Raw genomic sequence first — 25,109 nt, forward strand, 5'->3', positions numbered from 1 at the left:
TGACTTCACATGAACAGCTCTAACTCACTTTCTACTCGTTTTTATATTCGTATTTTATTGGATCATCTAGTCATATGGACACAGATTATACAAATAAAAATGACAATAAATTTATCATTGAATATAGCCAGTTTGGTTATATAAATGACATTCTCTAAATGCTTGACTATAACAGGCAGGCCTATACTCTTTAGCCCAAATAGAAATAAATATCTTTCACTAATATGATAGTTTCTCTTCCATTTCTAATATTTTATGATGGATTTGGATGAACCCAACCATCCAGGTAAATGAATTCATCCTTAAATTGAACTTGAAAATAGCCTGCCTCTTTAAGATAGAACAGAGCCTCTGGAAAAAGAAAATGGTTGTGTTCTTTCAGGTTTGTGATCTCGGTATCATCGTTTCAAGCATTAGACTCTTTTCCTTCATGTTTATTGTAGATGTCAGATTTGATTTTTCTTGAATCTCCAGTTATTGCTGCCCAGCCAGTGTCTCATCAGATCATCTAACCAATCATCATTTTACCAAAATAACAACAATCCAGGTACTGGTCTGACTCTGAGCTTCTTTGATTGTGCTAAAGTAATCATCTAGAGATCAAAATAATGGGATATATTCAGAACAAGATTATCTCAATGCCTAACCCTCTTGCCTAGCTAAGAAATGGCTTAAGACAAAGGTAGGAAAACTTGTGAATTAAAACCATAAATCATGAAAAATTGAGAACCAGAAAAACTACTCTGTGAATTACTCAATTTTATTTATAATTTCTTGTCACTTGAATTGACCCTGACCTTAAAATTTCCATAAATGTGGATTTCTTCCCTCTGACATATTACTCTAAGAATTTTCAAATCTGATGGATAAGTTAAAAATCAAGGATTAATTTTTTTCAAAAAGAGTTATTTAAGACAGAAGATCATTCTTTATGCAGTAAGTAAAAAAAAAAAATTCAGAATTCTAAAACTCCATTTGGGTCTCCCAAGTGCGTGGTAAAGGCCCATTTATTTGGGCCATCCTGTGCTGCTTACTCAGGCTCATTAGCACACTTGATCCTAGCCAAAAGGCTGAGAAGCAATTACTCAGGCTCATTAGCAAGAAGTTGGGTTGCAAGAAGAGTGGCAGGAACCCAAACTGGTACTTACATATGGATGCCAGTATCATGAACAACTCATTGTGGCACAGCACACTCCTCCCAATAAATTCTTAGTGGATTAAAAATACTACCATAAGTTAATTATGCATGTTAATTATGAATTGACACCCTCTCAACAGTACTTTTAATTATGATGTTCAGTATTGTGGTAAAGCAAATATTCACATTCATTATTGATGAGGGTTTTAATGAAATCTCTCTGGAATTGTTTTACACAATTCCAAAAACACTGCATAGCTTTCAGTCCAATAACTTCTTTTGTGATATCAACTTATGAGGAACAGTTTAATTTCATTTTATAAACAGTATTCAGAAAAGTATATTATTTATACCTCCCCTAGAGAGGCGAAAAAGCCTTTGCCAACCTCAGAGTTAACTGAGGAATAAACTGAATAAAAGGGAGATAAAGAATTTTAAAACTTCTTATAAAGCTTTTTATCAACAATGAGAAACATTCAGGAATTCAAAGAATTTGAGGAATATGTCATACAGGGAAAACAACATTGAAACAAAATCAAGCTGGATTATTAGAAATGAAGGATACAATGAAGCAAATTAAAAATTAAGTGGAAAGCCACAAAAATAGAAAGAATGAGGCAAAAGAAAGAATCTCAGAATTGGAAGACATTTCCTTCTACAACAGAAGATAAATCAAAAAGTTGAAACAGGAACTATGTCAAACTAAGAAAAATACTCAAGAATGAAAGGGCATTATTAAAAGGCCAAATATGTAAGTTACGGAAATTCCAGAAGGCATAGAAATGAAAGCTGGGTTGAAAATGTATTCAATGAAATAATAAAGTAGTTTCTCCTAATATGGAGAAAGAAGAATTGGGAAACAAAATATGGGAGGGGCACAGAATTCCCAATAGGGTTGACCAAAAGCGACATTCACCAAGCTCTCTTCAACTGAATGTAAGGAAAGGATCCTTATATATGCACATGAAAAAAATTAACATTTAGAAAAACCCTAATCAGATTGACTGATGCCTCTCAGAGGAAACTTATCTTATTCCAACATCTTATTTCTCTATTTCTTTTCCAAGACGACATATACAATTTTTCAATGACAGAAGTGCTGGGGTACACAAGAGCAGCAGAAGCAGCTTTGAAGCAAAATGTTTATTTAAATTAGGCTTCTGTAAATGCCAGATTCCAAGCTGATAAAAGATGAACTGAAAAAACACCCTTAATTGCTTTGGAATATTGTTTAACTCTTTAGCAAAAATTCCAATATTGATTATTCATTTCTCTTTTTCCTGAATCTGTTTATTTATTTTGAAAATCAGAATCCAAGGAGCAGAAGGAGAAGAAGAAAGAGAAAAGATCTTCTGCCCTTTGTTTCATTCACCAGATATCTACAATGGCCAGTGCTGGAGCTGGGCTGAAGCCAGTAGCCAAGAACTTCCTCTAGGTTTCCAATGTGGGTGATAGCTTCCACTCTTGGGTCACCTTCACCTCCTTTCACAAGCATATTAGAAGTGAATTGAATAGAAAGAGGGGCAGATGGGGTACGCATTAGTGTCCTTCCAGAATGCCAACTTTGCAGAAGGTGGATTTACTTGCTGTGCCCCAACATTTCTTTGCAATCTCCCAGAATTCTAATAACATGTTCACTTAAGTGTATGATCTATACATATGTGTTTCGTGTACATACAAGATTGTATATAAGGATATATGTGTATATATGGGCAAATGTGTACCCACGTAGATATATTATGCATACACATATATATAAAACAATTAATCTCCTCCATGAAACACTTTCACAAAAGCATACTTAACCATCTGAAAAATTCTGACTTCAATTAGTAATAGAGGAAATGAAAGGAAATCAGATTTTTGAGAGCTATTAATTAATGAGCACTGAACCTATTACCTACTTTTTTATTAAATTCTCATAATCATCTGGAAAAGTGGATATTAATGTCTCCATTTTAAAATAGAGAAAATGAAGAAAGCTAACAAATCTAGTAGTCACTTCTGTAGCGAAAAAATGGGATGATTCTACTTTTTACAAAAATAATTATTATAATTTTCCAAATGAAGAAAGGAAACTGAAAATCACAAAACTAGAGTAGTTCTGGATTCACTGATTCCAAGAATATGTAACATTTATAGTCTCTTGTTACAATTTAGTACAGTGTCATGTATGTAGGGAGCTCTCTATTCCACATAGGTTTGTCATTATTAAGATTTGTATTAACACGTCTCAGGATCTAAAGTCCACCTTCTACAAACTCTATTGCAATGTGTTCTTAGTTTCATTGGGTTGCTAGATAAGCACATATAATCAGAAAATTTTTTAAATATTCAATGGATTTGATGCCCTTTGGGCTTGCATTCAATCTAACTTCTAAATTGAAGCAGTTATTTATTTAAGATTATACTGATTATTGCACAGGGATGGCAAAATAATACATTACAAAAACCTCCTCTAAACAATTCTTCATTCTACATTCTAAATCAAATACAAGTGATTTATGGCTGATAATTTATTACTGTTAATTTATCCTGCCAATATTTTATAAATATATATTGAATAATCCTAAATCAACAATTTGCTATAAACAAAAGAATGATTGATATTCAGCAAACTCACACAATCAGTTTTCTATCCCCTACCTCAAACACAATGTCACCATGGGATAGGTTGATTTGCATTGGCATTAAACATCAGTTTTGTGAAGCTCCACAGTGACTCATGCGGGACTACCACCCAACTGGATAGCCTGTACTTCAATGTACAGCACAGAACCAAGTACACCTACCTTGAAATCAAAACAGCCTCCATCAACAGCACCTGACAGACATTAAACACGATTAAGACCATGAACTCTCAAATCAGACTACTTTATTTTCAGATCTCAGTTCTATACGTGTGTAACCTTAGATAGGTTATATAACTTCTCAGCTCCAAGATATGTGATAATAGTACCTTTTGCATAGATTTATGAAGTTAGAAGGGTTAAATCTTCTAAAGCATTTAGAAGAGGACCTGGCATGTAAGAAACACTTTGTGAATAATAAAGCTACCACTTGCAGTCAAAGTACTTTGGGAAAACGTAATTTATGTTGCCACACATATACAGGTGTATATCAATTTAGAATGTTATTAGGTTAGCACATGTATTTAAATGCTTACTTCAAATGCTAGAAACCACAGTAGGCAAAAATAATTTACAGACATTGGAAATTGTAATTACTGACAGGAAAATGAGTTCAGTGGGTAAAGTGCCAGTATACTCAGTATGAATATACATTCCCCTGAAAAATTGTACAGATGTTCAGCACAACAGTTAGGCTTCCCCTTGGGACATCCATATCCCGCATTGGAATGCCTGATTTCTAGTCCCGGCCCCAATCCCAATTTTAGCTTTCTGCAAATGAATACTCCGGGAGGCAACTGATAAAAGCTAAACTGCTTGGATTCCTGCCACCGGCAAACTTGATTGAGTTCTGGGCTTCTGACTCTAGGATGGCCCAAACCTAACAGTTATGTACATTTAAGGAATGAATAAGTAAACAGATTCTTTCTCTCTCTCTCTTCTCTCTCTCTCCTCTCTGTTCTCTCATTTACCTTTCAAAGAGATAAACATATTTTTTAACATTTTATTATTATTGCTATCATTTTATGATACAATTCCATAGGCTCTTGGCATTTACCTTATCCCCTCCACAACTCCCTTCCCCCACCTAGTTCCTCTATGTCATTATAAAAATTTAGTTCTTCATATACAGTAATATGCCCATCATTGCAGGCATGGACAATGGCAGAGGGTCCAGAATCCTATTGTCAAAATACGGTAAACAGTTTCATTGCAAGTCCATCTTTGTCTGGAAGTAGAAATGCATACTACATTGTATCCTCACATCTGGATGTTAGTCTCCATTTCACAGCTACTGCACATCCCCTTAAATGAAAAGTCATAATACAAAATCAACAATAGAAAGAAAAACAGAAATTTACAATGCCATGAAGTTAAATGACATGTTATTAGATATGACAGTCTCCATTACACAGCTACTATATATCCCCTTAAATGAAGAGCCCCAAAACAAAATCAACATCAGGGAGAAGAAAGAAATTAACAATACCATGAAGTTAATAACATGCTACTAAATGACTAACGTGCAGTTGAAGAAATGAAAATCAAGAATCTTCATGAAGAAAATGATGCTACTGTATGATCTACGAGTCAGTCAATGATTTAATCAGAAGAAAGTGTTTTGAAGAGATGAAACTAACAGAAAACAACAAAATCCATGTGATATAGTTTCCACTGATTTTTTTTTTTTTTTTTTTACATTGCATCATGAGACACAGTTTTACAGGCACTGGGATTCCCCCCTCCCCTCCCCAAAACCCGCTCCCCCCCCCCCATGGTGGATTCTTCCATCTTGTTTAGAGCCTTACAATTTTACAATTCTTTGATGTAGATCAGAAGCAGTCTACTCATATCGATTATTGATTCCTTGATTACTTCACAATATCTTATTGCATGAGATACAGGTTGTTTGGGGTTGAAATAATATTACTGTTTCAGATTGACATCAATTTATAACAACCACATCAACAACAACACTAACAACATCGACAACAAAGTATATCACCCTGAAAAAAAGTAACACCACTGAATAGCCAACACATGCATGACAAAAGAAAACACAGAAGTCTCTCGGGAAAAATGGTACCATCATATACTTCATAAGCACATGATGAATTCTACTAGAGAATAAAGATTATTTGGAAGCAACCAAACTGAAGTAAAAACATCAAAAAACCAGCATAGATTGGACTGTTGGAGTTACCCTTTCCATGTTGGCTTCCTTATATGAGAGAGAATATATGGTATTTGTTCTTTTGTGATTGACTCATTTCACTCAGCATAATGGTTTCTAGTTGGGACCACCTGGTTGTAAATAGAATAATTTTGTTTTTCTTAATAGCTGCATAATATTCCATGGAGTAGATATACCACAGTTTCTTTAACCACTCTTCCTTGGACGCACATCTGGTTTGCTTCCACGTCTTTGCTATTGTAGATTGTGCTGCTATAAATATAGAATTACAGATCCCCTTCTCACAGGCAGATTTCACACCTTTTGGGTATATTCCTAGGAGCGGGATAGCTGGGTCATATGGCAGGTTTATTTGCAATTTTCCCAGCACTCTCCATACTAATTTCCATAGTGGTTGTACTAGCCTACACTCCCACCAGCAGTGAAGGAGGGTACCTTTCTCCCCACATCCACGCCAGCAGGTGTTGTTATTCGAGTTCTGGGTGTAGGCCAGCCTCACTGGAGTTAGGTGGTACCTCAACGTGGTTTTCATTTGTATCTCTCTGATGGCTAGGGAGCCTGAGCATCTTTTCATATGCCTGTTAGCCATTTGAACCTGTTCTTCTGAGAAATGTCTGTTCATTTCTTTTGCCCATTTTGTTACAGGGTTGTTGGTTCTGCTGTCCCTGGGTTTCTGAAGCTCTTTGTAGATCTTGGATATTAGTCCCCTATCACTTGTGTAGTATGCAAAAATTTTCTCCCATTCTGTTGGTTGCTTCTTCACTTTATTAATTGTTTCCTTTGCTGTACAGAAGCTTTTTAGTTTGATGTAGTCCCATTTGTTCATTTTGGATTTAATTGCCTTTGCTTTGGGTGTCTTTTCTAAGAAGTCTTTCCCTGTTCCAATATCTTGGAGTGTGTTTCCTATATTTTCCTTTAATAGTTTGATGGTTTCTGCGTGTAAATTTAGGTCCTTGAGCCAGTTAGAGCTGATTTTTGTATAATGCGACAGGTGTGGGTCTTGCTTCTTTATTCTGCAAGCTGCTATCCAGTTGTCCCAACAGCATTTGTTGAATAAACCAGGTATTTTACCTGGATTATTTTCAGTTTTCTTGTCAAAGATTAGGTGAGTATACATGTGTGGATTCCCTTCTGGCGTTTCTATTCTGTTCCACTGATCTTCTTCTCTGTTCCTGTACCAGTACCAGACTGTTTTGATAACCACTGCTCTGTAGTATGTCTTGAGGTCTGGAATTGTGAGTCCTCCAGTTTGATTTCTATTTTTCAGGATAGCTTTAGCTATTCGTGGTCTTTTGTGATTCCAAATGAACTTTTGTATCATCTTTTCTATTTCCGAGAAGAATGTTGTTGGGATTTTGATTGGGATTGCATTGAATCTGTATATTGCTTTTGGTAATATGGTCATTTTGATAATGTTGATCCTGCCAATCCAAGAACATGGTAATGTTCTCCATTTTTCAAGGTCTGCTTCTATTTCCTTCTTAAATGATTTATAGTTTTCATCATAGAGGTCTTTCACATCTTTAGTTAGCTTAATTCCTAGGTATTTAAGATTCCTCTCCTCTATTTTAAAGGGGACAGTACTTACAATTTCCTGCTCAGCCGTGGAATTATTTGCGTACACTAGCGCCATCGATTTGTGTTCATTAATTTTGTATCCTGCCACTCTGCCAAAGTCTCTTATGAGTTCCAATAGTCTCTTGACTGAGTCTTTTGGCTCCCCTATGTAGAGAATCATGTCATCTGCGAATAGTGATAATTTCAATTCTTCATTTCCAATTTCTATACCTTTAATTGCTTTGTCTTGCCTAATAGCTCTGGCTAGGACTTCCAAAACTATATTGAAGAGTAGCGGTGACAGTGGACATCCCTGTCTAGTTCCAGAATTTAGCGGAAAAGCTTCCAATCTTTCCCCATTTAGTATGATGCTGGCATTGGGTTTTTCGTAAATTGCTTCGATTATGTTGTAGAATGTTCCTTCTATGCCTATCTTGCTTAGGGTTTTTAACATGAAGTGGTGTTGGATTTTATCAAATGCCTTCTCTGCATCTATAGAGAGGATCATATGGTTTTTATTTTTCAATTTATTGATGTGGTGTATCACATTTATTGTTTTGCGAATGTTGAACCATCCCTGCATGCCTGGGATGAATCCCACCTGGTCCGGGTGAATGATCTGCCTGATGTGTTGTTGGATCCTATTGGCTAGTATTTTATTAAGGATCTTTGCATCTATGTTCATCAAGGATATTGGTCTGTAGTTCTCTTTTTCTGTTGTTTCTCTCTCTGGCTTTGGTATTAAGGTGATATTAGCTTCATAGAAAGAGCTTGGGAGGATTGCCTCTTTTTCTATTGCTTGAAAAAGCTTGTGTAAGATTGGGGTAAGTTCCTCTTGAAATGTTTGGTAGAATTCAGCTGTGAAGCCATCTGGTCCAGGACTTTTCTTGGTTGGGAGGGCTTTAATTACTGATTCAATCTCAGTGCATGTTATTGGGCTGTTTAGATTGTTAATTGCTTCTTGATTCAATTTTGCTGGATTGTATGTGTTCAAGAATCTATCCATCTCCTCTAGGTTTTCTGATTTGTTTGCATATAGTTGCTTGTAATAGGTCCTGATGATTCTTTGTATTTCTGAGGTATCTGTTGTTATATCTCCTTTCTCATCTCTGATACTATTGATGCATATTTTCTCCCTCCTTTTTTTGATTAGTTGAGCTAGTGGAGAGTCTATTTTGTTGATTTTCTCAAAGAACCAGCTTTTTGATTGATTGATCTTATGTATAGTTCTCTTGGTCTCTATTTGGTTTATTTCCTCCCGTATTTTGACAATTTCGTTTTTCCTACTAATCTTGGGACTCCTTTGTTGTTGAGTTTCTAGTTCTTTCAGTTGTAGGGTTAGCTGATTTACTTGGTGCTTTTCTAGTTTCTTGACATAAGCACTGATTGAAATGAACTTTCCCCTCAGCACTGCCTTGATTGTGTCCCATAAGTTTTGATAAGTTGTGTCGATGCCTTCATTTGTTTCAAGCAATTTTTTAATTTCTCCTCTGATTTCCTCTCTAACCCATTGCTCATTTAGTAACATATTATTCAGTCTCCACATGTTTGTAATTCTTCCTTGGTGTTTTGACTGCTTGGTCTCAAGCTTCACTCCTTGGTGGTCTGAGAAGATGCATGGTATGATTTCAACTTTTTTAAATTTGCTGAGGCTTATTTTATGGCCTATAACATGATCAATTCTGGAGAAAGTTCCATGCACTGATGAAAAAAATGTGTATTCTCTGTCTGTAGGATGAAAGGTTCGATAGATGTCAACTAAATCCATTTGCTCTAGAGTTTGGGTGAGTTCTATTGTTTCTTTGCTGAGTTTCTGGCTTTTTGATCTGTCCATTTGTGTTAATGGGGTATTCAGGTCTCCCACTATGATCGTATTGGAGTTTATTTCTCCCTTTAAGTCCGTTAATATTTGTTTCATGTAGCTAGATGCTTTGGCATTTGGAGCGTAAACATTTAGTATGCTGATCTCTTCTTGCTGAAGGCATCCTTTGATCATTATGTGGTATCCTTCTTCATCTCTTCTGACGCTCTTTACGTCAAAGTCTATGTCATCTGATATAAGAATTGCTACACCTGCTCGTCTTTCCTTACCATTTGCTTGGAATATCTTTTTCCATCCTTTCACTTTCAATTTTTTCTGATCTTTGTAGGTGAGATGTGTCTCCTGTAAGCAGCAGATAGTAGGGTTTTGTTTTTTGATCCAGTCCTCCAATCTATGGCGTTTGACTGATGAGTTTAAGCCGTTTACATTCAGAGTTATTATGGATAAGGGGCAGTTTGGTCCTGTCATTATGGCGATGTGTTGTTCTATAATTGAGTCGTTTGTTAGCCTTTTAGTGGGATGTTCTCCACATTTGCCTTTGTTGCTGGTGGTTGTTATTTCTTTTTTCTTTCATGGGAAGATCCTTGAATATCATTTGTAAGGCAGGTTTAGATGAGGCAAAATCTTGAAATTTTTCTTTACTGTGGAAGAATTTTATTTCATTTTCAAAGACAAAGGAGAGCTTTGCAGGGTAAGTTATTCTGGGCTGAAAATTTTTCTTTTTTAGGATCTGGAATACGTCACTCCATTCTCTTCTGGCCTGTAGTGTTTCCTCTGAAAGGTCAGCTGTGAGTTTGATTGGAGCTCCCCTATAGGACACTTGATTTTTTTCCCGTGCCCATTTAAGGATTTTTTCTTTTTGTTCAACTGAAGAGAACTTGATTATCATGTGTCGCGGTGAAGTTCGGTTTTGGTCAACTCTGTTTGGAGTTCTGTATCCCTCCTGTATATAATTTTCCAATTCTTTGCTCAGATTAGGGAAGTTTTCCTTTATTATTTCACTGAATACTCCTCTAATGCCAACTTCTCTTTCTGCACCCTCTGGAACTCCCATAACTCTTATGTTGGACCTTTTAATCATATCTTTTAATTCTTGGATACTTTTTTTAGCTTGACCTAGCTCTGCTTCCAGCTTTTTGCTTGTTGCTTCATGGTGACAGGAAATATCTTCTAATTCTGATATTCTTTCTTCTGCTTCATTCATTCTGTTGTTGAGACTCTCCACTGTATTTTTAATTTGCTCTACTGTGTTTTTAATTTCTGATATATCAGCCTTAATTTGATGTATTACTGCTATTTCTTCTTTGAACTCTTGTTTGTACTTCTCATTGTAGACCATCAGCTTTGCAACGAGTTTTCTGAGTTCTTTGTCCCCCATTTTCTCAATGTCTTCCTCAGTTAACTCTGAGAGTGGCCGGAGCTTTTGCTCTTTTGTTGGAGAGTCTTCAGTAACATTCACAGTACTTTTGTCTTGTCTTTTACCTTTTGTAGTTGCCGCTCTGTTTGACGAAATCATCTCTATGGTATATTACCTACAGGTCTATAAGTTGATTTTTATGTTCAATCAGTGCCCCGGATGTGGGAAACACAGCTGTCCTGACAATTGCTTTGTCTGTGGTACTGATTTTGTAGGCAGCACTGAGCTTGTCGCCCGCTGCTGGCCGATAAGTCAGAGTACCTCCTGGGGGTATTTTGGGTGGAGTTGGTGGCGTGCCTTGTATGGGCTGTTTTCTCTGCAGCTGTGCAGTGCTCTAAGATGGTGGTATTTTTGTCCCCAGGTCAGTACTTGGGTGACTCAGCTGTTCTCCCTTCAGTGTAACACTGTCTGGTCCCGTGACACTGTTATCTGAGAGCTGCCGAATTAGCACATGCGCAGATTACCACTCCTCCTCTTGCAGCTTATCAGTGGTTGGAGCACTTGCCACAGTGTCCAAGATGGCGCCCGTAGGGGCACCAGCAAAGGTCGGGAGGTGGGGGGGCTGTCCGCCGTCAGCTCCAGGGACCACACCAACCCTGCAGGGAGCGAAGCTGGCGTTTCCCTCCCCACGTAGATCAGTCCCGGGTAAACAGTCAGAAAGGAGCTGCTGTGCGGCTCTGTCAACTCCCCGTTCTGTCTCTCCGCACAAGATGGCGCCCTGAGTCCCCTGCTCCCTCCGCCTATTGCTGGTTCCAGTCACTCAGCTTGATTGTCAGCGCCCAGACTATATTAACTTTCCTATTCCCCACGCGGACCCAGGCTCTCACCTGGCGGTCACAAGAGCTGTGTGGAGGCCGCTGCTGGATGTTTGGCTGGCGCTGGAAACGGATCGCTAGAGCCTGGATCACTGGGATCTGAGTTGCTACTCGCCAACTGCTGGTGGGTTCTTCGGTCCACTACAACACTGCTGTCTCGTTTCCGCAGCTTCCCTGTGTCCAGGGGAGTTCCAGGTGCCCCCTGCTTACTGCCTGAGCCCTATTTTTTCCCTGAAATCTACTTATTGTACCTCTCCTTGCCTAAAGACTCTCCATTCCACCAAACACGTCTGCAATCTACGCCGCCATCTTAGGAATCCTCCACTGATTTTTGTTGGTGAAGTGTGTCTCTTCTAGACAATGAATAGATGGGTTTTGTTTTTAATCCAGTCTACTAATCTATGACGTTTGATCAAACTTCAGCCAGTTATAAACCTGCCCTACAAATGATACTTCAAGATGTTCCCTTGACAGAGAAGAGGAATAGCACCTACCAAAACCAAAGGCAAATGGGAAGAACATCCCAGTAAAACGACAACAGAAGACTAAACCAATGAACAACCCATTCCTAAAATGACAGGACCAAAGTACCACCCATACATATTAACCCTGAGACAAACCTATTTTTTAAAAAAGAAAAGTTGTATTGACCAGGTATAACTTACTTAGCTTCCTTAGTTTCAGTTTTCCCCTGTGTAAAATAGGGGTGATATCATTTTTGGTTTAAACTAATGTTAGAGAAAATATACACAATCCAATTAACATAGCACTAAACATGCATTCAATACGTGTTGATTTTCTTTATAATTCATTCATTGATTAAACATCTGTTTAGTCTTTCAGAATGCCAGATGCTGGAAAGAGAAAAATAAGTGAAATCTACTTCTGCCCATAACAAGTTCACAATGTTTTGAGAAATAAATCTAACATGGAGCTACAAGCCTGATACCATCACACAGCAGGTGTGGGTGAGGGGAGGGAAGTTGCAATATGAATAGGATTCAGTTTTCCAAGCTCAAGCAGACATTTAGACCTCAAAGTTTTAGTGGATTAATATTAATGGATTAGGGTTGGAGATTGAACTAATATGATGCTTGGAACATGGGCTTAGTGGGAGGCTTTTAAGTGATTAGGAGCTAGCCTTTGTTAGGCAGTATTCACAAGAGGCTGTAATATATAAGCGAGTGTATTTCTTGTGTCTCTGTTTCTTGGTCAGCCATGTGATCCTCCTTTCATCAAGCTCTACCTACCTCATGAGCAGCCAGGTTAACCATCGTAGAGTGCGAACCTCCAAAATTAAAAGCTAAAATTAAACCTACTCCCCTCCTATGAAAGTATTCTTTTAGTAACATAATGGAAAGCTAACACAGAGAAGTTACAGGCAGTGAAGTCTGGGTTATGATGAGGTCAAAATTTACATGATTATCAGGGGAAAATAACCAGAAACCATCAGATGCAATACTCTTCTATGAGGCTTCCCTGAATCCACAGGATATCTTACATTTTATATGTATACTTTGGTAAAGTTTTAATACTATGCATTCCAGAATGCTTGATATTAAACATAGATGGAGAGAGAGAATGAGGAGAGCTCTTAAGAAAGACCCGGTCTCAGCCAGCAAGAAGGCTCACTCATGTCGGGTCAACACAGGAGAAGGATGCCTTCCACCTCTCTGCATTTCCTCTACTTCCACCCATCACTGACATTCAAAACTTCACCTGGAGTTATTATGAAACACAGCTGTGATAACTGCCTCTACCTTGAGCAGAACATGAGAAAATGTTGTTATAACATACGCATTCTAAATGTTATTCATCTAATAGCAGGATAGAAAAAACTGAGAAGTCATATTCATGCTTGTTCAGCTTATTGAAATACAGAGTTGGCCAGAAAATATATTAGATATGATCTTGATCTACTCAAGAACAAACATCAGAAGAAACCAATCTCCCAGACACCAGAGAAGTAATGAATTTCAAAAGTCCACAGATTTTTTTCCTTATTCAAAGACACATCTTTTGGAGGTTTGTTTTATTATTCCACAGGCTTCTTCTCCTTAGCTCAAGATAATTGGATATTTTCAGTCCTATGGATTTAAAATCACTTTCTCACCAAGGATAAACTTTTGTGTGTGCTTCCTGATTCAAAAGGAAAAAGAAGGCAAAAAGAAGGGAGAGAGAAAGTAGAGGAGGATATGTCCCTCATCTCAGAGGCCACATTGTTTGCACCAGTTAATTTTGCCTTATCTCAATTTTCACAAGCCTCTGAGTACACCGCTTCCTAGACAGTCTTCCTTCCAACTTAACTCTCAACCTCCCATTCATCTGCTCCACTCATGTCTGGTTCCCTCTTCCTTCTTCTTCTCCCTCTTTCCTGAACTACTGATTAAGTGACCACTGTGTTTGGGATACTGAGACCGAAATTGGGAACTCAGTACAGACTGGGTTTCGCTTTAAAGGATTTTGGAATGTAAATGGAGACTAGCATGTCAAGGCAAAAATTCTAACATGATGAAAGTTTACATTTAAATATACACTTGCATCTTCTAATCCACAGTAATGTAATAATTTTTAAGAGAGGAAATCTTTAAAATCACAATCTTGCTTCCAATTTTATTTGTACCTTTTAAAATTTCTTGAATGAGCTGAATGTGCAATATATATTCTGGAATGTAATACATCACATACCAGCAGCGAAAGAGTGGCATGGTAACCTAGCGGCTAAAGTCCTCGCTTTGCTAGCACTGGAATCCCATATGGACACCGACTCATGTACCAGATGCTCCACTCCCCATCCAGCTCCCTGCTTTGGACTTGGGAAAGCAGTAGAGGATGGCCAAAGACCTTGGGACCCTGCACCAGCGTGGGAGACCCAGAAGAAGTTCCTGACTTCAGAACCAGAAGACAGAAGATCTTTGTCTGACTTTCAATAAAAATAAATAAATCATTTTTAAAAAGTAATATATATGCACAGATTTATTGGAAGTCCATCTTCGATCTGGAAGTAGACATGCATATTGCATTGTATCCTCACATCTGGATATGACAATCTCCATTACACAGTTACTATATATCCCCTTAAATGAAAAGCCAGAAAACAAAATCAACAATAGAAAAATAGAAATTTACAATGTCATGAAGCTAAATAACATTCCACTTAATGACTAATGTGTCACTGGAAAAATATAAAAGATAATCAAGAACCTTCTTGAAGAAAATGATGCTACTGTATGACCTGTAAGTCAGTGAAGAATTTAATGAGGAAAAAAACTGTTTTGAAGAAATGAAATAAAAACAAAAACATCAAAATCCATGAGATATAGTTTCTGCTGATCTTTGTTGATGATATTTGGCTCCTGAAAGCAACAGATAGAATGCTGGACTCTGCCATTGTCCATGCCTTCAATTATCGACTTCTGACTGTGAGGAAGCATACTATTGTGATAATATGGGGGAAACCAGTGAGGGAAGGAGAGGATTTGGGGAGGTGGTAAGGGAAATCCCAGAGCCTATGGAACAGTACCATAAAACAATAATAAGCTTAAAATAAAAACAAACAAATAAATAAATAGCAACAAGAATAATCATAATAGCAACATGAAAATTAGATTAAACAAATGATATCCATTCCATCCAAATGAACACATGCCCATAAGAAAGAACCAGGAGAATATTAATCAACCACAAATAAATAAACTATATAAGTGAATAAATGTCTTTAAATATTTAAGAATACAAAAGTATAAGGAAATGATAGATGCCACAGGAACTTTCTGTGAAAGAAAATCTGGATGAACGGAGGGGCTTGTAAATAAGACAATTTATGGCTAGAAAAATTCTTAAAAGGCAAAGTAAACTGTCTTTTAAAAGTCTACAAAAAGGACATTTTATTACAAATTACCTATGTCCTGCCTCAGCACGCCCACCTAGGTTTTAACAAACCATGATCTCCCATAATAAAGTAAAACTCCTCATGCTAAAGTCTGTTGATCTTTTATTACTGCCTTCAGTAGAAATGAAATTACAATCTTTTATAAAATTATAAATGCTCTCTAACTGCTCTCAGCACTATATGGTAGTACAGTGCATTTTTTATTGCTTAATGCCAAACCTGATTATAGATGTTTTTGCCTTCGAAAAGTCTGAATGAAGTGCATTAACTATTCATGGAGGGGAAAAAATGTCTCCACTGTGGTCCTTTCCCTTACCATGAAGACTCGGTAGAACAACCAAAAGGCATTTATGCTTCTGTCACTGCTTTATGTTGTTAGAACACAATATAGACAGCACTCGGTTAGCAAAATAATTCTTTAGTAGTTCTGCAAAGTATTCCTAAGTTTAAATTCTTCTTTGAAGTTTATACGAAAAATTTAGATAAAAGAAATCAAAAGGGAAGATCCACTTCACAGAAAGATAAATCTTACAAAGAAATGAGTTCATAGTAGTACACTGATGGAAAACCACTTTAAAAGGAGAAAAACAGAGTTTGCACATAACTGGCTAATCTTCCATCCGCAGCACCCACATGCCTTATGAGCATCAGTTGGAGTTCCAGCTTACTTCTCTCCCTGGTTATGACCTGGAAAAGCAGTAGAGGATGAGCCAAAGCCTTGGAACCCTGCACTCATGTGGGATACACAGAAGAGGCTCCTGGCTCCTGCCTTTGGATTGGCTCAGCTTCTGCCAATTCAGCCTCTTGAAGAGTGAACCAGTGGATGAAAGATTTTTGCTTCTCCTTTTCTCTGTAGATCTGCATTTCCAATTGAAAATTAATAAATCTGGGTCCAAAGAAATAGCGTAGTGGTTAAGGTCCTCACCTAGAATGCACCAGGATCCCATATAGGCACCAGCTCTAATCCTGGTGGCTCCACTTTCCATCCAGCTCCCTGCTTATGGCTGGGAAAGCAGTCGAGGACCCTGCACCCACGTGGGAGACCTGGAAAGAAGTTCCTGGCTCCTGGCTTCAGATTGGCACAGCACCGATCATTGCAGCCATTTGGGGAGTGGAAGATCTTCCTCTCTGTCTCTCCTCCTCTCCATACATCTACCTTTCCAATAAAATAAATAAATCTTTTTAAAAATTAATAAATTTTTTAATTAAGAAAAAACTATTTTGACCATCACACACTGACTACACACACCAAGTTATCACATTATATCATATACATAATTAAAGTAATAAAGACAAAATTTTTATTTTAAATATTTCCACTCTTGATTTTCATATTTTCAATGTCTCCCATACAGAAACTTCTCTGTAACTAAAGTCTACAATAGCATAAATGTTTTTATGGTAGGTTAGGAAGAAACTGAGGAAAACAGAGTGGTATTCCTTATTTACATTGCTGGTAGGGAACTTGTAAGAAGATAAAGTGATGTGGAATGCTTGTGGAGCAGTAAGCCTTTGGCAATTCCAATATACTGAGCCCATGAGTGAGCAGATCTCCAATGAACGTTTGCTAAAGGAATGAATAAATTCTACCACCAATAGGCAAGCATAGAAGACAAGGTCAGCACCCTGCCATAGTAGGTTAAGTTTCCACCTGTGGCAACAGCTACCATACAGGCTCCAACTCATATCATGGTTGCTTCACTTTCAATCCAGCTCTCTGTGTACAGCCTGGAAAAACAGTGGAGGATAGCTCAAGTCCTTGGGCCCCAGTCGCACATGGGGGATCGAGAAAAAGCTACAGCTTTTTGGCTTCAGATTGGCTCCATTATGTCCTTTTGGGGAGTGAATCAACAGATGGGAGCTCTCTCTCTTTCTGTCCCTCTTCTCTATACAAATTGCTTTTTCAATAAAAAATAATATCTCAGAAATATGAGAACAAGGAAGAAAATCTTCAAGTCTTTCTGGAAATGTGAAGGAAACGTTTCTAAATAAGCTGAATGCAGTATATTTATTGCTAGGATCCAGGAATATTACTTCCCTAATCACCAACTTCAAAGTGCAAATAAGGAGTTGTACAGTAGAAGTGTATCAACTTTTAGGTCCATTGACTAGCAGAAAATACATCAGCTTCCAGGCCCGCTCAGCTGCTATCACACCAGTTTCCACAGAGGTACAGACAAGGGAGTATAAGAGCATGGAAACTTGATCAACATAATCTTTACAAGTTGATTATGGTCCCATTCTCAAGAATTCCCTATTTCGGGCCACACATCTTTGTGTCAGACAAGCAATAGACATTGAATTTGCTTTATCCTTAAGACCATAATGTAAAAATAAATGCCACTATCCCAGATTTATAGCAAGACAAAACCCAAAGCCATTAATTAATTTTCTCAAGTCCAGATAAAGTAACCAGGGCTACTTGACTCCAAACCTATTATTCTCTATCCACTACACTGTGCTATGCGCAATCATAAACAAGAATTCGCAACAGTGTTGTGATTGTTATCGTATTTATTTATCTCTGCATGCCTCCATTCCTTCATTTGTAAAATAGATAATAGTATTTACTTTATTTAGCACCATGTGCTCAACACAAAATAAGAAAAAAATAGTAGTTAATATGCTCATCACAACACACAAAAAAGAACAAAATTCAAAAAGAAAAGATAACAAGAAACAAATCACAGCAAGACAAGACCTGGTACCTCATATGATTTATGAAACATTTTCATCCATTAAATATTAATTTGGAAAACACTGCAAATCTAGTTTATTCCAAAAAACTCTGAAAAGTACAAATACAATTTGAAACAGAATTCTAATCTTAAAGATTTCTTCTCTTTAAAAAAAATATTGGAATGTAACTGTGAATTAGAAGAAGCAGATATATACAATTAAGTGTAAACCAACACCTTTAAATTACTGAAATTTTGCCTTGATATGTTTATCTCCATTTATACTCAAAAATCCTTTAAAGCAGAAATTCTTAACCTGCCTTGAGTTCCTAATTTCAGTCTCAGTATCCCAAACACAGAGGTCACTTAATGAGTAGTCCAGGAAAGAAGGAGGGCAAGAAAGAAGAGGGAAGAAGATGTGAGTAGAGCAGATGAATGGGAGGTTGAGAGTATGTGGGAAGGAAGACTGTCTAGAAAGTGGTATACTCAGAGGACTGTGAAACTTGAAATAAAGGCAAAGTTAACTGGTGCAAACATTGTGGCCTCTGAGATGAGGGAAGGTCCTGAGGGTTAAGTTGGGACTTAGTCATGTTAATTGTGCCTCAAATGTAGGACTCAATAAATACATGTCAACTGAATGATTGGATGGATGGATAGAACCAGGGTAGGTATGAATCTTGAGACAATGCTGTAAGATTTTGGACATGTTATTTATCTTGTCTATTAACCAAACAAAGTAAAAAATAATACCATGCCTTTCAGTACATCCTACAAATATTTTCATTCCTAGACTAACATTGGTGACTTATTTTTTCAAAACTACAAAGCAGAAAAGTTATGTTGAGCTGAATGTGACTAACCCAAACTTTATAATCCTATGCTATCCTCTGGCTCCATCTCTATAATTTGCAATGAGGACATTTTATAGGACCCACAATTTTTTCTAGTGTCTAGGACTCATTAAACATGTTAAACCAGAGAAATGTATCTAATGATTTTAAGTGACACATTTTTATGTCCAGGCAAGTAGGAAGGCATATACCTTAAAAACGAAGCACCTGACAAGTTATCTGAACAGCCTTCTTTAATAACTTAGAGGCTCAGATATTGAGCCTCATTAAGTGAAACTACTTTCCATTTCTTGTACTACTGAGGAGACATGTCATGGTACCTTTGAGCTGAACAGCATTCCCTTCCCAACAGATGTCGAGGACAACTGGAACACAGTCTAAAGCCAAGGTGCTGAGCAAAGAGAGAGGAAAAGGTAAGAACATTGTTTTAACACATGCCTGGCAGAACATCAAGATCCAATAAAAAATATTATGATTCCATGGGAGGAAATGCAGAATGGAGGTAAGAAAGAAGAAAAGAATATGATTGCCAAGATCTTGCTTTAAAAAGGAATATTAACATTTATGGAGATGTATTCTGTGTGAAGACACATTTACAGATTTTCATCAGGTGTCAGAACTCTTCAGAGTGTCAAGAACTTGAGGAAGAACAGAAATCATGTCAATTCCAGGAACTCCATTTATCACACCATATTGTTGCACAAATTGCATCATTTCACTTTGTCTCCCATGTGACAGTACTACCTAGCTCTAAGGACTGCTGAAGATGTTAAATGGGATAACATGTATGGACATTTTCATCTCATTATATGAACCATGTGTGTTGTAATACGTTTGTCCAATTGTTGAGAATATTCAGTTTTGTTTCAGGAGACAATACAAATAAGTGGAATTGATGAAACACATTAACTTTATAGGCAGTCAACACAGAGTTTGTAAAACAGACGAAACACTCAAGAAATGTGCAGCATAAATAATAAGACCAAGTCCTTACACAACGCCTTGGATGCTGATGGATAGGTATCATCAGATCCTAGTCTCAGGGGTCTCCCAGCCTCCCTCCAGTGTGGAGGCTTTCTTTTACACTGCACACCAATCCCTTACTAAAATTAACTCTCAGGCTTGAAGAAGTAGTGCAGCCAACCAACAAAGTCCATAATCACTGCATATGTGAGGTCATTTGTTCCCTCTATTGACAACAATTTGATAATCTCAGTTTGAGTCTCCTCCCCCAGGAACCCCAAGTTCCAAGCAAAATGTAACCATTACCTGGCAGGTAATGCCACAACCTACACATGATTCCCATATTCACTGAAGCTCTCTTTTCTAGCATCAAATTTCCCTAAAGAACAGAACATTTCCAACAAGATGTTTGGTGGCTGCTATGGTAAATAGATGCCAGCTGTGATGTCAACATGAAAATGAAAAAGGTGGGAAGACAGATCAAAAAGTGAAAACCTGATGGGCGCCTTAAACAGGAGGCTTTCTGTCAAACAGAAGCCCAAATGCAAGGATAGCCCACCTGCTGGGGGCGCTGTGGAGGACACCTTCTCCCCTCCTCAGCACCCATTGTCTTCAAAGATAAGACTGGAGAGCTTCCAGGCCCATCTGCCTCCCACCTCCCTCCACAGTCACCACTACAGCCCCATGCCTTGGCCCCTTTGGCCCTGGAACTCTGAGGAGACATGCATCAAAATGGAGGTGGGAGGTAAAAGCCTTGGTCCATTCTTCCAGCCCCAGTCCAGCCCTGAGTAGTGTGTGAAAGGATTTTCAGGACCTTCAGTCTGAAAGTGTATGCCAAGAGCAGAGTAACACATTGAGAGTTCGGAGTCTTCCAACAGGACTTGCATCTTCACCTGGATGAACATGTGCCTGTTGTTATTGGACTAATGCCTCAGGACCACATTCGGTACACTGTGCCTTTAAATGAGGGGATGTATCCTCTGGAAGGAACAATGTAGCTATTGCCTGGACGGTTCTTCTTCCATGGGGATTTCTGCAGTCCCTCCACCAGTGGGCGGGAGCTCTTCCCCTAAGATGAGAATCAGGTAGACCAGGATCTGGTGGTTGCCCCTCCTCCCCCGAGAGCTTTGTGGATCAGGTTTGTTAATGGCTTGTTGATTGGCACCACCGGAGTCATGTAGCAGGAGTCCTGATGCCGTCCCCCCACACTCACCCTTGCTACCTCCAATGCAGAATAACCTAATCCAAAGGAACTTGAGTGGACTCACTGGCACAGATGTCCATGCAGCTGGAAGCGTGCACTGTCATTTGAATTTTGATCCCAGCTCTGTTTCCAGGGTTGCAGGAGTTTATGACTCAGTGCAAAGTAGTGGTCCCAAGGTTGTGACAAACCTCACAGAGCAGCTGAAAAAACTGGCAAAACAAGGGTGGTACTGGGGACCCAGCACACGCTGGGAAGCTGAGGGAAAGCTAGCCTGATGGGTCCTTTCTTGTTCGGGACAGTTCTGATGATCCTTATCTTTTAAACTTGAGCTTTCGGTCCCATGGTAAAAACACTTCACACTAGAATCGAGCACTCAAATGGTAGGTTTAGCTTTCACGAACAACCAGATGTGGAATGACATACGTCTATTGTGGGTCTCATCAAGCATTCAATCAGGGACTCTGAGAATGGAGCTTTTTGAAATTCAAGGTCTTGGTTACGTGTAAAACTGACGAATCCGGTGTCCCAGTTCATGCAGGTACATTCTTTGCAGTACCTGTGTCGCTTTGTTATATGTTAGTATACCAGAATACACTCATATATCAGAAACTGCCTTTGCCAAACAAAATGAAGGATTACTTACAGGAGAAGCACTACTGAGGGAGTGGGAACCATGCATCGTGCACTTTGGGAATAAGGAAAGGAGACTGAAATACAGTTTACAAACTCATTGCCATCAAAATCTTTTTTTGCAGCCATCACTATTTTAGTTTTTATCTGTAAAACAGTCCTCAGTTTATTTCAGGGTGGGAACATGTCTGCAAGGTGTCCTGGCTAATTTAGGTTCTTTACAAAGGAAAGTCTTGAGGTTGCAGAGGCGTGGAATATCTTTCATCAATGTGCAGTAGGATCACAACGTGAATTATCAGATTTTCTTAACAGCCCCTCCCCCAAATCTTTGCTGCTATTCACTGTGGCTTTTATGCATTAAAAGCACATTACATGTATATTCAACCCTAAGTGAAGTGGAATGAAACTTAGAGAATGAAAATTGCTGTGTCTTTTTAAATGACTCATCTTCAAAAGATGGTAGCATACAGAATTTCCATGTACACTGAGAAGGGTTGAATCTCATGGTCAGGAAGGATTTACTTAGAATTATGAGTTGACAAAATGGAATGCAAATCTGAAACATATTTTATAACACTTTTGTAAATTATTTTAAGGTTTGTGACAATTTTTTTGATTGTGAAAAGTTAAATTTTTCTGATGCTTTCTTTTCCATCTTGTAATTTCTCTATTGCAATAAATGGACTTAAATTAATGAAATCGTAAAGAAATGTATACCACCAGTTTAGAAATTGTTGCCTTTTCTATCACTAAACTCAGTTACAAATTGGCATCAGATATAAAGATGTAATGATTAAAGATGTAATGATTAACCATCATTAAAGAAATATCAGTGGTCATAAAAATACACATATATATAAATTAGGTAAATATGAGAGAAATATTTATGGATATAAATCAAAATGCTTTTAACATCTCAAATTCTTGCTTTAAAATATTCTGGATCTATGAACAAATATGCTTCCATAAATTGTCCATATATTAAAAACAAATCAAAACTGCTTTAGAATCATTTAGTTGAAAACCTTTCCATTCCTTTATTTTTTCTTTAAGATTTATTTATTTTTATTAGAAAGGTGGATACACCTATAGAGAGGAAGAAAGATAGAGAGGAAGATCTTCCGTCCGATGATTCACTCCCCAAGTGAGCGCAACGGGTCGATACTATGCCGATCCGAAGCCAGGAGCCTCTTCCGGGTCTCCCACGCGGGTGCAGGGTCCCAAAGCCTTGGGCCGTCCTAGACTGCCTTCCCAGGCCACAGGCAGGAGGGAGCTGGAAGGGAAGCGGGGCTGCCAGGATTAGAACAGGCGCCCACATGGGATCCCGGGCATGCAAGGCGAGGCCCTTTAACCACTTGCGCCACTGCGCCGGGCCCTAAAAGTAAATCTTTTAAAAAAATAAAATAAAATAAAATAAAATAAAATAAAATAAAATAAAATAAAATAAAATAAAAAAGAAGCTCTTTGACCTCTTGGTGAAAGAGATGCAGGGATCAGGACTGGCGATATTGATTCAAAATTTGGGAAAGGTGAAATGACTGATGGTATACTTTCCAGTTACCTAGACATTGTCACTCAAGGCTCGCTGATGTGTCAGAATGGTAACAGGCACTTGTGTGATGTACAGCAGGAGACAGAGTAAATAGTCCACCTGAGAAGACCTCACTATGTGTTGTCACTTCTGAAGCAAAAAAAGGGGATTCTTGGTTCAATTGTAACCATTTGGGGGAAATAAAAAGCTGCATTATTTGATAACCAAAATGCAACTCTAAAAACTTTAAATCCAGCCATTTTGTTCACAGATTCCTATGGGGAACCTATATATGACTGCTTAAGCGTTGCCATAGAAGCATATTCCAGACAGCAGGACCCAAGCAATGTCCCTACAGAGACTCCTGAACTGAAGGATAATGAAAAACAAAAAGTGTAAACAGTTTAGACAGTTTAAGCAGAGTTTAAACACTGAATTCTTATACAGTGCTTTGAACACAGGTACTAGATATCATCAAGTCCTAGTCTCCCAAATCTCCCCCACCTCCCTCCCTCACCTGCTTTTATGATTGGAAGACAACACTTCTAAAATTAAATCACCGAGCTGAAGGGGTGGAGCTGTTTGCCCTTGTAAAGATTAATCACTTGCCCTGCAAGATCTATAATTATCAAATTCATGAGGTCGTTTAGTTTCCCTGTAGATAACATTTTGTTGTTAGGTCTTTTTTTTTCCTCAAAAGATTTCAAGTTCATTTTATTGGCTGTGCTAACATAACAGGCACAAATGAAACAGCACAGCAAATTTTTTCATAAATATACTAGGTTTATTGGTCCTCTTTAATGAAATAAGTATCTGTGTCTATTACATACTTTTCAATTGAGCTATTGTATTTCCCCTTTTTTACTTTTTTTTTTTTACTTTTCATGATACAGTTTCATATACTCCTCTGCCCTTTCCCTTCCTTGCTCTGCTGATTTCCCCTATATTATTACAGTAATACAGTCCATTCACAATAGTCACAAGTCCATCATTCTGCTATTTAAGTGTATCCTGACATTGTTAGGTCTTGTCTTAGAGATTCTCTTTGCCAGAATCTCCACGTCCACAGTAAAATAAATAAATAAATAAGTAAATAAATACACCACTTACACATAGACCATAAATTAGTTGAAGCCAGCTTTGTTATATCCAAAATTCAGTAAATAACGCAGTGTTTCAACCAATGGAGAGAGGTCCAGGAGTCCTGGAACTTACCATGAGCTAGGAACTTGGACATGAGCTAAATATACACCTGTCAGTCCCGACTTAAATCTACAACAACTTCTAACCGTAACCCTTATAAGCAACCCAAGAATGAATACTCAATTCTTTGTTCTGTGTACTTTGCCCCCCGCCTGGTGTGACTGAGTAGCTTACTATGTGTCAAATAAATTTACCCAATTTGAGGCGCTCCAGAGCAGCTCTTTCAGTAAGTTTATGGATGTTCTATAGTAATAATAAGTTAACCTATAAAATATATTAAACATAGAGCAAACTATATATAATGGAATAAACAAGACTGCTGCTAATAAATTAAACCAAATGAGAAAATGTTAATAAGGTATGATTTTGCCACCCTTAAACTGAAAAAATGCCACCTACCCAGTGTAGGGTCCCTATTGCTCCATGTACTCTCTGCTCAAGAAATACAACTAAAGTGTGTAACTGTGCATCAGCCTGGTTAGCAATAGCTAAGCCAGGTGTACATGCTCGTGCCTCTCCACTAAAGAACTGTGTGGGTCCTGTACTCTCTACTGATTAAGCCCTTTTGCTCAAATTTCTATTCT

At 38.0% G+C, this 25,109-nt stretch overlaps 1 pseudogene; it reads left to right on the forward strand.

Annotated features, from left to right (window-relative positions):
* Positions 1 to 19,473: 19,473 nt before the first annotated feature.
* On the forward strand, positions 19,474 to 21,821 carry LOC121145316 (annotated as a pseudogene).
* The last annotated feature ends 3,288 nt before the right edge of the window (positions 21,822 to 25,109 follow it).

Source organism: Ochotona curzoniae, unplaced genomic scaffold (genome assembly GCF_017591425.1).
Source record: "Ochotona curzoniae isolate NIBS_2020 unplaced genomic scaffold, NIBS_Ocur_1.0 scaffold_3223, whole genome shotgun sequence".
NCBI lineage: Eukaryota > Metazoa > Chordata > Mammalia > Lagomorpha > Ochotonidae > Ochotona > Ochotona curzoniae.